This window comes from Zonotrichia leucophrys, chromosome 3 (assembly GCF_028769735.1).
Source record: "Zonotrichia leucophrys gambelii isolate GWCS_2022_RI chromosome 3, RI_Zleu_2.0, whole genome shotgun sequence".
NCBI lineage: Eukaryota > Metazoa > Chordata > Aves > Passeriformes > Passerellidae > Zonotrichia > Zonotrichia leucophrys.
The window spans coordinates 42,881,523-42,898,149 of NC_088172.1; the positions used below are offsets into that span (position 1 = coordinate 42,881,523).

Sequence of the window (16,627 nt, forward strand, 5' to 3'; positions counted from 1 at the left end):
GAAAAAATTAATTATAACCAAATTAATTTGCACTACAAGAGCATTTTTCTGTCTTGCAAGTGATAGATCCCTTAAAATGTTTTGAAATAATTTAAAATCAGTTGATTCATTTCAAATTGGCCATTCAAAAAAGAAAAGAAATTGCAAGATTTAAAATTCCTTACTGAATTTAAATATCTTGCAGACTAGATATTGAAGAATATTCGCAGACTGCTATTTTGCTGGAAAGGCATATGAAAAAAAGTGCCCTTTTTCTAATGCTGAAGGATGACCATGAGAGACCAATAGATTGCTGACTTATCAAAAATACTATGAATATTTGCTGGTCTGACAGAGTTGTTGCAGAGCTCAGTAACTTGCTTGTGATGAAGACATTTGCATTTATAGTTCCAGATTAAATAATGTATCTTTTAAAACTTGTTGTTCTTTGGGTTTTGCATGTTGCTGGCTTTTTCTTTTTATTCCTCACAAGAAAAATATTATCATATTACCTGGTTTATTTTTGATTTTTGCTATGTGAAGATCAGTGCTCATCTCCCCAAAGATCAGCTGGTTTAAAACACAGCTTCCCCAACCCCCATATGAACTGATTGAAAAGCTATAAACATAACTAATTTTTAATTACATAAAATGCAAATTGGCTTGGAGAAAATGGAACAGGAAGAAGCAGAACTTATATCCAGCTCTTCCCCTGCCCACTTTCTTTTTGCAAATGACTGTTTCTCTATCTGGCTTCAACCATCTCAGTAACTTTTTGTTGCAGCACACAGGGTAGCCTGCCTGCCTGCTCCCAGCTCTTCCTTGCTCCCGTTTTGCACAAGCTGGAATTTTCCACCTGTGCCACCTCCCATGTCTCTGGAATGTCTCTCAGTAGCTGTCCCAGGGGAGGAACATCAGTCCCCTCCTCTAAATGTTCTTGTGTGGTATCTTCCCAAAAAAATGCCCTGTGTAACTGAGGACTAGCATAGCTCACTACTGAGAAATTTCTTCTGCCTGATAATGCAACTTGTAGCTTTCCTTAGCATTTTGTTTGCCTTTTTGGCTTTAGTGCAGATTGTTAATTCTCTTCTAAAAGCTTGATTTTTCCCTTTTTCTTTTTTCTTTAACTCCTTTTTTTATCCCTCAATTTTCTTATATAGTTCATGGTAAATATGAGGATTTTATTTCACTTTATTTCGTTCATGTTATGTAACACATAGAAATCTTAGCTTTTGGCACATTTTTCCTGATTTCAAAACAATTCTTTATGATTTCTGATGTAATACATAAAAACAGCTGAAGCAAAGCTCATTTGCAGCTTTAGAAGGGATCCAAGATATTTAAGGTGGCTCAGGGTCAGCTGTTTGTAAGGTCACTGATTCAAAGATCTAGGTTAGCTGGTAACTTCATAGTTAGTGCCTTTGGATCATCTCTAAGCTCTTGTGGTAAGGTTTTCCTTGATTCAAATCACAGCAGAGGTTTTTCATAACATTTTGTTGCCTATTTATGCTAGAGTCTTGAAAATTCAAAGATTTAGGGAGTAGTGTTTCTTCAATAACTGTTATTTCTTCCTCTATAATCTCATACATTTCAGAACTAAGATATTTTCAACCATTACCTATTGAGACAAGCCCATGCTGTATCACTAAAAGGTGTTATTACCAAATAAAGTTAGGGTTTCCAAAATTTACAGTTGTTTTGAAGGCTGAAATGAATACAGCTCTCTGAGATTTTAGGTCATGTTTATGAAGGAATATGTTGAGTTATTCTATCTTTAAAAGTTTTCAGCTTGCATCAAAGTTGCCATTAATCTGTAAAGCTTAGTGTGATTTAATTAAACCTCCTGAACAAGAAGTTTCAAAAGGTCCAGCTGAGATGTGAAACTATTTGAATGATGATAACAACAATGGGAATACTAACACAGCTTGCATAATGATCTTTGTTTTCCCAGGACATGGTAGGTCCAAAAACAGATTACAAAAGGAGAAAATGCAATCTGGAAGAGTGTTGCTAGCAAGGATAGAGGGGTCATGGACTCTGAAAGAAATCAAAATGAACTTCTCTGTTATGATGTAGCAGAGAGAGACAGACATGATGAAAGCAACTGATACCAGAGTTTGAATATCTGTCTGAATTAAATGAAATTCAGCCTTCTGAAAGTGGGGTGTGCAGTGCAGATGGGTGGCCTAAATTCCTGCTGCAGTCTGTGTCTGTGTAGAAATAATCTAAATCATCATTTCCTGATCCTGAGAGAGGTGTCTAAAAGAGATAAGGATGATTTGCTCACTAGGGTTGTTTTCTGTCCTCTGTAGAGTGTAGAAGGACCTTGGAGACTTGCTTAGGTTAAGGGTCTAGCTTGTAAACTGCTAAAATGAGAAGAACTAGTATTTAAAGAGGGAAGCTTAAAAATCAAGAACACAGAGGAAATCAACAGAAACAGTAGGAGGGCTGAGGGTAATTTCAGATTGAAAGAGAGAACTCAGTATGGTTTGTTTTATCTCAAAGATGATTTACATGAAATGTGATCAATGTGGATAAGTGTTTTAATGGGAAGAAGTTACTGGGTATCACAGAGCTCTTTAGTCTAGCAGGGAGCTGCATAACAAGAACCAGCAGCTGGAAGACAAAACTAGAAACATGCCAGCTGAAAATGAAGTGTGAATCATTAAGAATAAGGATGATTAAACTGTAAAATATGATCTTGGCAAGTGTTGAATTGTTTATTTTGCAGGCTTAAAGTCAATATCAGGCATTAAAATGTTAAAAACATAATGAGCATTTTACTTGTAACATAAAATGCTAGGTGTAAGATATCTGGTTTATAATACAAGCAGATCAGATTAGGCTTTACTCACTTCCAATTTAATGGGTAATCACATCCTTTTTGTCATATTTCTGTTTGATATAACACTTTGCTGTGGTGCTTTTTGGATACTGTGATTTATTCTTTGTTCAGCTGCTCTAGTAAGTTCTGATGCAGGATTTCATTAGTTTTCATGTCTCTTTCTTTTTTTTTTTTTTAATTCCTACATAAGATATAGTTAGGAACTCACAAGAATGTGTTTACTGTTTGCTGACATACTTTCCTCACAAAAAGCTTAAATTTAAGATTTAGTTTCAGGAATAATACCAGTAAACTTTTCAAAAGAGGAATGACTTTTTCCTAGGCACTGGAGCTACAAAACTTCACCAAAGTCTAGGAAGATAGTTAAACAACCTCAAGCCAAGCACAAGTATAGCATAGGGCTTTTTTTCTCTTTGTCAACCCGGATTCTGACTCAGATCCTGTGATGGTCAAAAGGGCTCTGCTGTATTTTGAGCTTGGATTTATCTGCTGGTCAAATAAGTAAAGGCTTCTGCTCTTGTTAGGAGCTTCCTGAGTGCCTGAACTATTAAACACTAAAATACATATAAAAAATATGTCCTCAACCCTAAGATGACATTTGTGTTAATGATATCTTTAGGACGACAACAGCAAGGAAATCCCTGTGTCAAAAGACTGTTTCCCTTTAGTTCCTCCAAGGGTTGCACATCGGAAATCTTCCTCAGATGCAAATAACCTATTTCATGAATTCATCTGCGAATCCTCACTTTCTTGTTGATCCCATGCGTTCTCTGCATTAGGGACAGAGATATCACACGGATCATCTTGTTTTGAGCCTGGCGGGCAGAGCTGTTGTGGCAGCACCATTTGTTCCAATGTGAAGGGCAGCTAGAGGAGTTTTTTTCTGTGCTTTCCTTGCCCCCATTTCCTATCAGCATTTGCTCTTGCCACAGACACATATCTCATGTCTTTTGCTTAGAGCAGATATTGTACATCTTCCTTGCCTGCGACAGTCTGAGTGACAGACTTGTCAATTCTTACAAGGAAGTCCAAGAGTCAGTACCTTTTCCTAGTTTTGGTCTAAGTCTTAGGCATTCATTCTGCTGTCAGCAGATCATTCTGTTCTCCTTCAGAGTCTAGCAACAAGTCATCCTTATCACTATTTGGTTATGGTCCTTTACTGTCTTAGGCTTCCTGCTGCTCTTTTCCTTGTCACTTCAGTCTTCCCATACTGCTGTCCTATGCATCATGTCTCAGTTTCTCTTTCTCAGGTGTTCAATGTGAATTTGACAGCTAAGGAGATAAAAACAGTCCAGCTTTCTCTGTAGTCTCAAAATTTAAAGGTAAAAAACTGTCCAAAAATACTTTATTTTTGTTTTATCACTGACTGACGGTGGGTTTTTTTGAGGTCAGTCCTTTGTCCGTGTTGAGTCTTGATTCTCAGCCTGTGAAAGTGATCAAAACAATGAGATAAGCTACAGCACTCACCTGGGAGGCCCATCTCCTAGCTGCCAGCCCTAGAGAGTAACAGGGAATAAAATGCATTAATCTAAAGTAAAAGATCAAGGAGCTGCTCCTTCCTCATCAAGGAGTTAAGTTTGCATACTGTTGCTGCCTGAATCATTTATGAAGTGAACCACAGTCCCTTGGAGGATGTAGCTGAATGAGTAGCAGTTAATCTGCAAGATTGATACCATCTCCAACAGGGAAAATGGCACAGAAACACATTGTGGGAATGTACATATTTTGTGAAATTACTTCTCAAGGCATATCCTTTTGGCATCTGCAATCCTGCATCAGTGTGTGCAGACTGTAATTGCAATCTCTCTGAATTTTGATATTTTCTAGGAGTTCTTTTCTACTACAATTTTCCCCATAGAAAATAGCAATATAAAAGAAAGATTTAGGGTTGAAAGGCCAACCACTGAAAAATCCATGAGTGCCAGAAGGAAAATTACAAGTCTAGGTCAAACCATTTGAGTGTTCATGCTGTGCACAAGCCTTTATTTAGGTGATTTTTTTCTCCTCCACACCTTGGACACTGTATTTTCCATGCAGTGACAAAATGTACTCCTTTAAATTATCTGTTCTGTTATGGAGCAATGAGTGACCATAAACCTTATTTACTGATTGTCAGCAGCTTCCAGGAAGGACTCATGAACCTAGGTGAACTTTTGCCAGGGTAAGCAGAATCAGCAGCCTGACTCCTCCAAATCTTACAGGATATGGACTTTACAGCCTGAGAGATGAGCTTCAACTAGAAAGAGTCACAGTCAAAAGACAACAGTAGGAGCCTGTATTTTGAAATATTCAGATACAATTTTGATGTAAGAGCCTGGCACAGCATTGAGATTTTTTTCTCCTTGCCCTGTGCTAGAAGATAGGCCAGGAAAGTGTGCAGTTCTGAGTGGGAATTTTGGGAAAGTGTGCACTTCTGAATGGGAAAGTGCCATGGTCCCTACTGGTCTGCTTTTGGATAGCTGCTTCATTGCCTCCCCAGCCTTAGGCAGACAAGGAAGCAGGCAGAGCTGAACAGGCAGCAGGTTCTTTTCTTTACCAGCAAAGTAGCTGCAGGTGCAAGAATGCTAGGTCTGGCGCTTGTGCCTAAGTGCCTCCATCTGGAACCAACAACCTTCATCTTTTCTGCAGGGATAGACTGACTCCTGACCTTTTACCCCTGTAGCTGGTGGGAACGGAGAGCTCTGGAGACCTCAAAAGTCCCCCAGTCTCCACATAAGCTGAGCTGATGAATTCTGACAAGGCTGACAACACCTCTGAAGGTGAAGTACACGCTGCTGCCTTACACATCCTTGCCAATACATAGTAGACTCTGTTTCATTGTGTATTGCACTTGGTTTTTGCAAGGACCCAATGGGGTGTAACAGCTGGCAGTTTATGCCTTTTATGTAATTTTTTCTGTTGCAAAGCGTGAGTTTTATTTTAAGGAACTGCTTTGACTAGCCAGCTATTTAATCCACTTTCTGGTCAGAACATGGTGAAAAAATGGGAAATTGGCAGCCCAATGAACGAAGATCATGCTAAAGATGACAATTTCCTGGGCTAGGCCTAGACTGCAAGTTGTTTTGGTGTCCATAGGTTCAAGCTTTTGTCCTATAGAAGGGTAGATGGGGAAAGCATCCAGTCTTCCAAGAACAGCTTCAAAACTTTAAAGAGTAAATATTGAATATGCCTTTCTTTTGGGTATGAATGAGGTTCTGCTGTGTGTAGTAGCACTTGAAAGACAGAATGTCAGTAAGTGATGGAAAGACATCTCAGATTGCTTCATGGGGAATCACAGATTCACAGAACATCTGGAGTTGGCAGGGACCCATGAGGATTACTGAATGCAGCTCCTGGTCCTGTACAGAGCTGTTCCCAAGAGTCACACTATGTGCCTGATGCCCAAATGCTTCTTGGACTCTGCCTGGCTTAGTGCTCTGATCACCTCCCTGCGGAGCCTGTTCCAGCGCCCAGCCATGCTCTGGGTAAAGAACCTTTTCCTAATATCCAGCCTAAGTCTCCCCTGAAAGATCCATTGTTTCATCCTCCCCAGAACAAATCCTTTGTTCTGTTCACTTTGGTTATTGGGTTCTGCTCACTTGCTAGCCAGAGATAAGAAAAGAAAAAATCCCCGCCCTTTGCTTCCCCTTATGAGGAAATTGTAGACAGGAATGAGTTCCTAGGTATAACTTTAGGATGAAGAGGCTACCAGTCTAACTAAGGAGGATTTGCTGTGGTCAAGTATAACCCAAGAATTGTATTGAATTTTACTTTTTGCCATTCTCTTTCCAACTTTTCAACCCATATCTTGATATTTTGCTTTGACGGAATATATTTGCAGTATTTTTCCCTCTCAAGCACCTTTGTCTTAACAGTCAAGTCCAAATGAAGCTGACCAATTCTTTGCAAAAATTTCATCTAATCTAACAAATCTAACTGGTGAATGGAGAGGGCCACAGCCAAACACGTTTAATCAATTCCTGGGATACATTGAGAGATTTAAAACCTGCATTGGAGAGGCTTTATAGAGATATTGTGGCCAGCTCCTTGATTGTCTCAAGCCTTTTCTTGCAGAGGGAAGGAATCTCAAGGCAGAGCTATAACTTGGAGCTCCCTGAGTCTTCATATAGATCTTGGGTCATTTAGAAATTATTCAATAAAGAGAGTGGAGGAGGAGGGTTTTTTTCCCCATCTAAAGACTGTGAAAAGGACCTTCTATGTAAGAGATTTTAGCTTTGGGACAAAAGCACTAAGTGTTATAGTATAAAGGTAATTGTATTGCAGAGCCTAGCATAATTTGTTCTTTTAAATGAATAAATGTCTAAATAAAAGTCTTTTGTTCACATGCATGGAGTGCAGCATGCTGGATATTCTTTTCCATGTGTGCTAGCATTTTTTTCCACTAAAGAGCATGGGGAATCAGCTAAAAGAGGCCAAGCCACAGGTATATGATGAGTCGTCCAGGCACAGTGACAAACATGCTCACCCACTGATGACCAACAAACTTCTTAGTATTTAGAAAAATCACCAGTCAAATAGAAGAGTTAGAAATTCAAATATATTCCTATATAAACATGCTAAAAATTTACCGGATATATTATTTAAAGTGCAGAAACTCCTGTACAAATATATTTGGGTTCTCTCTTTCCTCAAATGAGCTGTAGTTGTTTATCTCTCTTTATGCTTCCTGAAGATGGACAGACTCTACACTATGTTTTTAGAAAATTAAAAATACATTTCTTCTCTATCGCTTCTGTTAACTGTGCCACATCTTACTGAAATGGTATTTTCTTGAATGCTTTTCACAGTGTCCTCTACAGGTTTTTTCACCTCACCATTTTCAGGTTTCTTTCCAGAACAGCTGTCTCGGGAGGAACTCTCACCTCCACCTCAGAGCTATAAACTGAGCTCCACAGAGTGGATGACTCTGTGGAAGATAAATGATGCTGTCTTTAGTGACTGCTTTCTAGGAGGACAAAATGTAAGAAAGAAGTGAACAGACCCTTCAGTGGCACTTGAACATAGGCAGTTAAATCTTCAGTCATCAAAACACACAGGTACCTTTAGACAAGTCAAAACAAGCATATATTTTTCCCATACAACCACAAAAACCTTTCTCTTTCTTCCTGCTCTCATGAGTAACACTAACAGAAGTGGCCAGTGCTGTTGGAAATTGCATTGTTTAATATCTTTTTTCATACCACACAATGTCAATAACAATATTGGTTTCAGGTAGCTGAGCTAAATTTTTGTTGTGAAAATCTTGTAAATGTACTCCAGTTCTCATAAAAAAAAACTTGGAGAAGATAATTAAATATTTTTCATTGATGTGGGAGAACCTTTCGTTTTTGTGGGAGAAATCATCCTTTTTTTTTCCTTTCCTTGTGGAATATTTTAACTCTACCTGTAGAGTATGAAACCAAGAAATTATTCTGGCTATGAGACTTATTTTACTTGAGAATTACACAGGGTAGTAATTTTCTTGCTGCCTGGGAGTGACAAATGTGATTTTTATCCTCCAGCTGTAAATGGGCACAAGTACCTATTGTCATGGAGTTGTGGACTTAATGTGAGGTGATGATGTTTCAAGTAAGTGCAGATGCATGTTGTGGTTTGCACAAGTAAGAGCTGTGGCAGGAACCCTCAGGAGATGGAGTAGAAATCTCTGCTACTGCAGCAGCATTCCATTTCTCCTTGGCTTCTAATTTATTCAAACTGCCTTGCTTTACTCTTCCTTTGAGGTATTAATTGTGGATCTCTTACAGTACCATCTCTTGACTTCCGAAATTCAAGATGATTACTGTTTTGATGTCAGGTAAATATTTGCATTGGTTCTAACTGGGGCAAGGTTGGGCTGGCAAATGACTGCTGTGAATTTAGGTATAAAAAGATTATGTATATATGAGAAAGCTAAAATATACTGACTTACCTAGACAAAATAATGAAGTATTTTAGGGCAGGTTTCTGGATTAATATTATTTGGAAGGAATATTTCTTTGCATTTCCTACTACAAAAGTTTGTTGCCTTTATGTTTTGCAGTGGTATTTTACCAAAGTAAATTTCTGCCAGAGGGTTTAACTTTTGTGTGCAGTGTAGACATTTTTTTGTGTGCATGTGTGCTTGGTTGCTCTTTTTAAAAAATACATTAAAAAAAATTTATTGTATTGTTGCCATCTGTTGACTTACTAGATGCTTGGAAAAATACCATTTTTCCCCTGTTTTGTCATAGATTTTTTTCTTTGAATGAATAACTATGGAAATAATTTGCAATATTTCTGAAAAATGCTGATGGAAAATGATTATGGAAAAGAGATTATGTTGATGGATCTAATTTACACGTGTATAAAACCTTGCTGCTGGTACTGTAAGCTTTGTCAAATAGCGCTATAATAATCCTTTTAAGTAACTTGTTGCATCAACCAAATCCAAATTATTTTGATCTTTTATTGCTTTAAGTTCCCATTGCAACATTACCACACAGCTGGCAAAGCAGTTTCTCAGTTTTATCCTCAAAGGGAAGGGAAGCAGTGTCATCCACTCAGCTCTCAGTCAGATTGATTTATTTTAATGCATTCTCCGATTTCTGTTGATTCCTCTATGATCTGGTTGATACTTTGAAATTTATTGTCTGCTATTCTTATTCTTTTGGCAGCCCCCTTATCCACAGCTTTTTCCAGCTATCTGTAACCCTCTGGGAGGCCCTGTCTGCTGAAGCAACGCCACTTTTCTGCCATCGGGTTTTCAGGTAAATAGGAAAGAGTTTTTGCAGTTGTTTTATATTTAGTTTACATTACAGTTGTCCCCATTCTAGCTCTGATATAGACTCAAAAGGAGCAATAAGGAATATAAAATGCCCACAGGAATGGGAAGGCACTACAAGATTGACATCTCACCTTATTCACTTCCATGTGCTGGAACTGAATCTTGCTGCCTCTTTTGGGTCTGTTATGGGTCTCTGAAGTAGAAGAAGCACATAGCAAACAAACCCACTTTTACTGAACTGATTTAAAATTTTCTGTATGCTGTAATATTTTCTTAAAGACATCTCTCTAACAGAATGAATATGCACAGTGTTAACGTGAGGTAAACCAATTGTGACACCACTTTCATCCTGGGAGTCTCTCAGAGAATGCAATAATTGAAACTTAGCCTGGTGTTGCTTTACAAGGTTGGAAAAAGAAGTCAACCAAATGTGCCTGTACAGCTATAATTAATCCTCTCACAAATTCGGTGTGCAATTTTGCAACTGGAAATAGAAGACTATTATTTCTGCATCCTGTATGTTCTGCCACTGATTATACAGCACTAAAGAAAGATGGGTGTGGATTTGTTGACCTACTTATTGTGAATATAAACCTAGCTTATCTTTGTCTCTCTATCATCTTTGCAGAAGACTGGGGATGTCAAATAAGGCTAAAATTAATCACCGGATATGAGTGTTATTCAGAATGATAGATTGTGGTTTTAATGCATCAACAGCCTAGTGACACATCAAAAAAAGACTTTAGGAGCAATCTAGAGGAGAATAATGAAGGATTTTCTTGGATGATTTGCTAAATTCTTCCTAAGAGGGAAAAGCATAATGAAAAAAAACAAAGTATGTTTGAAAATGAAAGCTATCAAGTAGGCTGATTGGAGGTAACTTCTTGTAACTGAATATGAGATAATTGTGAGCATGGAAAAAAGTTGAGGAGAGCCCATAGATAGGGAGTAAATACCTGATGAACAATGCAGTAGATGGCAGAGCTCTGAGAGTGATTCAGAAATGTGACAATCGGGAGAAACGATCATCAAGCGTGATTACTATCCAAGTGCAGAAAAAAGGCCACAGGAAAAGCCTGTTGTATTTTTTTCCTTTTTTTGGGAGCTGGTAGATGGAAGAGTTGTTTCTTCATAGAAAAGTTGTGGAGAGAGTGGCTGCAACATGTAACAATGATGGTGGTATCGGTACTATAGACGAAGATGATGCTCTGTTTATACCCAGCAGGCAGAGCAGGCTGGCAGCACTCATGACTGTTGAGATATGATGCAGTGATGAAGCTTTGCAGAAAAAAAAATTATGGATTCTTTATGGCTGTGTTAAGCTTTCTATGGAATAAATTATTAGACCATAGAATCATAGAATGGTTTGGGTTGGAAGGAACCTGAGATATCATCTAGCTCCAATCCTCCTGGTGTGGGCAGGGAAACCTTGCACTAGACCAGGTGGCTCAGACCCCCATCCAGCCTGGCCTCCAATACTTCCAAGGATGGGGCACCCACATCTTCTGTTCTAGTGCTTCACCACCTTCACACTAAAGAATTTCCTCCTAATATGTAATCTAAACCTACTCTCTGTCAATTTAAATCTATTACCCTTTGTCCTGTCACTCTGCTCTCTTGTAAATAGCCTCACTTCACCTTTCTGGTGGGGTCCCTTCTGGTGACCACAGTTCAGTCACCCCAAAACCTCCTCTTTTTGAGAGCCAACAATCAGATAAGAAAGATTATAATTAGAGTTGTGTAAGATAGGTCTGCAGAATTAAGCTAGATCTTTGAACAGTGTGCAGGAAGATGGTATTTACATTTCTGATTTAGATTAAATAAGTAAATTCTAAGGTAAAGGAGGATATGGGTGACAGCCCTCAGAATACGGAAAAGACAGAGATGAAATCTTCTAATGGGAATAATGAATTCCTGAGACAAAACTGTATCAATAGATGACCTTGGGGGTCTCTGAAAGAATTGTAGAGGAATATGACTTCTTATGAGTTCAAAAATAAGAGTTTTTAGTTTTGCTGGTGAAATAGACACTTTCTGCAATTTATTTTGTTTTTATTCTGTGTAATCCAAAATAACATTTTCTTTGGCTAAATTTTGACAGCTCAAAAATGCAATAGTTACAAGTGAAAGCAGTCCAATGTGAAAACCAACTGTTTCATAGTGAAATTATTTTAGTAAATAATGTTGAATTTCCACATAATACCAAAAAACCTGGTGCAAAATTATAAATATTTTTCCTTGCTCTAATTGAGGGAAAATCAAGGAAAACAGGGTCATATCAGGAGACCATGCACTGAGGCTGTGGCATCAGGAACTTAGAACTGGTACTACAAGCTGAATAGTTTCTTTTCACAAGTAGGTACAAGTATGAAAAGACTCACACAAGTATTGGGTGTCAATGTATACATTGTTCCTTTGGTTCTGTGAAGATTAACCACATTGAATAGTTCAAGTTAAGCAAGGGTTTTTAATTCTTATGGACAGAAACAAAAACGAGTGATTATTTAAGAATGTTTTTTATTTGCAAGTGTCTACCCTCATATTCTGGTTGGAATTTATCCTTAAACCAGTGACTAACCAGCTTCCAAACCATGACCTGCCTCATGGCCCAAGCACTGATCTGGAGTGTGTGAGGCCCAACCTCCAATTCCTTCTCAAAAAAAAGTCAGGAGATGTAGTGGTGGGTTGAATCCCCATTCTGTAAAGGGCATGTCTTCATTGTTGATCTCTCTGTATTATTTTCAGGGGCTAATGCCTAATTTCTATTTAAAAAATATCTCTATGGCTGCTTATTTTATTCTATTTTAATTTAAAAGCTGTTTCTGTCCAGAGTGATGTGTAGGGTTAAGCCTGCAAGCTGCAGAGCAATGTGAGCTAAGTACCCTAGGTATTAATAGGGTATTAATAGGCTAGGATGTTTCATTTGCATGGTTCTATGCACTAAATATTATCTGCTTTACAATTCCACTGTAAAGAACATGTGGTGAGAAGGATGCTGAAAGGAGGCATACAATAAATATTGTTGGAGTTGGAAATGCAACTAATTACTGCATCTGATAATTTATCATCTTATATCTGTATGTTTTGGAAGTACAGCAGTATGCCAATTCCTTCATTATTTTCATTTTCTTATTCAAAATAGCTTGAGAACTTTGATTTTCTTGGTAGCATTCATGAAAATATCTAAATGTTACAAATGTTAAAGTACAGCAAGGCTCTATTTGCATTATATTCAATCAGTAACTGCTATGGCAACTTTGCCATTGAGCTTTTTACTCATGTTTCCACATACTTTACAAAGACTGTGTTTTTCCCTTACAGATAGAGGAAGTCTGGGATACAGAGGTTGAGATACCTGAAATCTCAAAGTGAATCAGAATCAGAAGCAGAGACTGAGAGGGAGTCTAGGTTTGATTATTTGTTGTTTATCCCTTTATTCACTGGATCATAGTCTTGCTCTTAAATTCCTAATCCCTTTGTAAGTGACTGATGAGGTTGCTGTTTTGCTGGTTTGGATCAGCTGGATGGCATGTACTATTGGAGTGAAACTGCATTTTTCACACTCAGGAGTTAATAATATAACATGCCTTACTGGGTGTGTGTTTAAAGTTTCTGTAACCAACAAAAGTTAGAAGACAGCCAAGACAGCAAATTAATCCTTACACGGAGACAATGAAAATTCCAATTCTTAATAGCACTCCTTCAAATCCTATTTTAATCTCACTTTTATTGAAATATTTCAGGAGGAAAGATTAAAAAAACCTCAGGGGAAATAATTAATGAAAGCAAAATAAGCAGACATCCCCACAGAAAGAAACAGCATTTGAGGAACTTCATCCCTAGCTCATGTGCTCTCCCCCTCTTTTGTGAAAATGCATTCTATACAATATTTTTAACTTGTTGAAAACTCCTGTTTATTTGTTTCAGCCTCCTTTTTTGGTTCCACAATGGTTTGAGAATCTTCAAAACGAGTTAATTTCCTGTTGGCTGAGACATGAATGGCAAATCTCTGTTAAGCCACGCTAGAATTCCTCTGATCTACTGGCAATATGGGATATTGCTAGTGAATTGAAAAAGGTATAGAGCTGGGAACCATATCTGCCTGTAAAAGTGGTGGATGGTCTGTCACAGCTTTTGGCCCTGGGGGAGCACCATTGGCCAGACCTCTCTGGGGCAGAGCTCTCATTCAGCACTTTCAGCAAGTTTAACAGGACTGAGCATTGCAGTCTTGGCTTTGTCCTCTGGGCCAGGCACTGAGAGCTGGCACTGCTTGGTTTGTACTACCCTGAGAACAACCAGAGCTCAACAGGGACGCAAACAAGGGAGTTATCCCATGAAGAGCCTGCAGGAAATAATATAGAAAGCCACCATCTTTGAGGAATGTGAATTTTTGCTATTTAAGGAACTATTGATAATGTCAAAATATCCCCCCAAAGAGTGAATTTTGAACAGCAAACTCTTAGTGGGAAGCACACATCACTCTAGAGATAATCAATTGGTTAACTGAAGCCTTAAAGGAAGTGAAAGACAAAACTGTGTTACCAAGGAAAAGTTTATGCAGTAACTCCCAAATCTTGATGAGAAATGTCTTATCACTGTAATCTGTTCATGCATTTTCTTTCACAAGAAGTGCAGCAGGCCAAACACCTGGAACAGATTTTGTTTATAATACATGTAATGACATCAACAAAAGATTTGGAAACACACTGTATTCATACTCAGCATCACAAAATGTTACAAAATTGCTGCCTTTGCAGAGTTCCCAGCAAAACAGGAAATAAATGAATTTAAAAATTTCATGAGAAGCAGAAAATAAATTTGAAAATAATGTTAGATGCAGAAAAATATAGAATGCTGCCTTAGATGCAGAAGCTGGAGGGGATCAGATTTTCAGCCTAATTGTGGGGTAGAGTGAAGGCTGGAGAATGATCTGAGAAAATGATCCTTGGAGGAGATGATCAGACAACATGAAAATTCATGGACTATTTTGAAAGTCAGACTTTTCAATTTGTGTTCATAATTTCTCTATAATAAACACAAGTATTCATGCATAAATTATGCTAAAAGTGTGGTATGAAGTTAGGTACCAAATGCTGTGTATTACCATTCTTGCAGTTTAAAGACTTGGAACATAAAGGTCCATTTACTTTTTTATTACCTTTTTTTTTCTTAATTTCCTTCAAGCCTGGAAGAGTCAGTAACCATGGAATTTACTCTTAAAACAGTTCCAAACAATATAATTACTAACTAAGTTTTTTTCCTATTTTGGGATAAATGGTGTGAATCAACAAAACACTGCAGAAATCAGCTTTCTACACAAATTGCTGATAACAAAAAAGTGGTTAATCAGGAACAGAGGCTTCAAAAGGGACTTCTAAGGACACTAAACCCCAGAGCTCTCAATTGCAAGCACTTTGAGAACAGAAGTTTTGCCCCAAAAGTCAAATCCTGAAACATATACTCTGCTCATCTCACTCCACTAAATAACTGTTTTCTCCAAACTGAGAGCTTGGCATTGGTAGGAAAATGCTCACTGTTTCAGAGAGATGTCAAAGGGAGAAATCCAAGCTGTATTCAGAACACAAGGCCATATTGTGGGAGGCTTTGATATCGAGAGATTTGGATGGTGAGATTTCCAGCTGTTTGCAGAAATCAGGTTGTACCCATTAATGCTAAATTGGCTCTCCCTTTTTCCAGAAAGAATGTATTTTGCTTATATTTCCAAAGAAAGATTAAATTTGTAGGCAACCAGGGTCTGGACTTCTTAAACTATTTCCATTCCCTCTCACCCTCCAGAGACCCCATCCCCCAAAAGAGAAAGCCTATCCATTCTTGAAATTTAGTAATGTGGCCTGAACTTTTTTGCAGAAGTAGCAGCCACCACTATTTCTGTTACACTAATGTCCATCTTGCTGCATTGCTAGAACATTGTTTTCACTATTCCCACTTATCCTTTAAAATGAGATGAAACTATAGGACAGACATCTGTGCTTCCCTTAAAGCAAAGCAAAAGCCCAAGCTCAGACAGTGAAATGTTTTAAATACTGCTGCTGAAACCTCTGAAAGGAAATTTGCTTTATACCTTGAAATAAACATTCCTGCGCTCAGATCCAGACAGATCACTTTGCAATTTCCACCCCCCCATCTGAGAATATTTACAAAATCACTGACTCTCATTTTACTTTTCCAGATGATGACAGGGCAAATTTAAAGGCTACCTTTTTCAGAGTAGGCTCACCCCTCTAAATACTTCAGAAAGGATAATTTCACTGTATTTTCTTACTTTTCACTCATTTTCAAACTGAAGCTAAAGATATCCCATTCCACTGAATACTTATCTCCTGATATTTTATTTAAATTTATTTAAATCTCATTTTCTAATTGGATATAAAAAATAGCCCCTGGTTACCTGAGGATTATCAGTGATTCACTGATGTTGGAACACCTTTTAACCAAATCAGCAGTGCAGCATTTAAAAATAAACACATGAAATCAAATGAAAGAATGGATTATTGACCAGCTACACATTCATCTTGTAATGCTGAATCCAGCAGGAACCATTTGTCACTTCAGTTTGAAGTGTTTATTTATGATTTTTAGATGATAGTAGCAAAAAGCCTTCCAAGAGCTAAAACTACGTCAGCAATGTAATTTGCTGCATTAATCTGGAAATTAACCTGAGGCTTAATCTGGAAATAATTGTCTAGGTTTTGTAGTTAGCATCATGATTTCTTTCGAAGGCAGTGTGAATTGCTTCTTTCATAAGGATGAAAAAAGTGTTGAACCCATTGGAATCTTATGTTAATCCTTGTACACTTCATGTGCAAATATCTACAAATATTCTCAGTTTCTATCTTGGAAAAAAAGGGGATATAGAACAGAGAAGACTATGTAATTTAATCCAATTTGCTGCTATTACCAAACAAATCCACTGAGCTCCATCTTGTACTTAATTAAAGTGTTTTTACCTCTCTACTTCTACTGAAAGAGTTTTCCAAATTTGATTTTTTTGTTGTTTAGAAATATTTTTTTTCACCTCTGGTTGAAATTTATTTATGGTC

At 37.7% G+C, this 16,627-nt stretch overlaps 1 long non-coding RNA gene across 9 annotated transcripts; it reads left to right on the forward strand.

Moving 5' to 3' along the window:
• Positions 1-1,321: 1,321 nt before the first annotated feature.
• On the forward strand, positions 1,322-15,918 carry LOC135444839 (uncharacterized). Of its 9 annotated transcripts, none has more exons than XR_010439302.1 (8): positions 1,322-1,424; positions 5,453-5,583; positions 7,648-7,860; positions 8,326-8,392; positions 8,545-8,618; positions 9,457-9,549; positions 12,888-12,974; positions 13,494-15,918. It is a non-coding gene; the product is annotated as an uncharacterized LOC135444839 (long non-coding RNA). The 9 variants fall into 9 exon arrangements; XR_010439300.1 differs by having other exon boundaries at positions 8,569-8,618; XR_010439301.1 differs by having other exon boundaries at positions 7,665-7,860; positions 8,569-8,618.
• Positions 15,919-16,627: the final 709 nt, after the last annotated feature.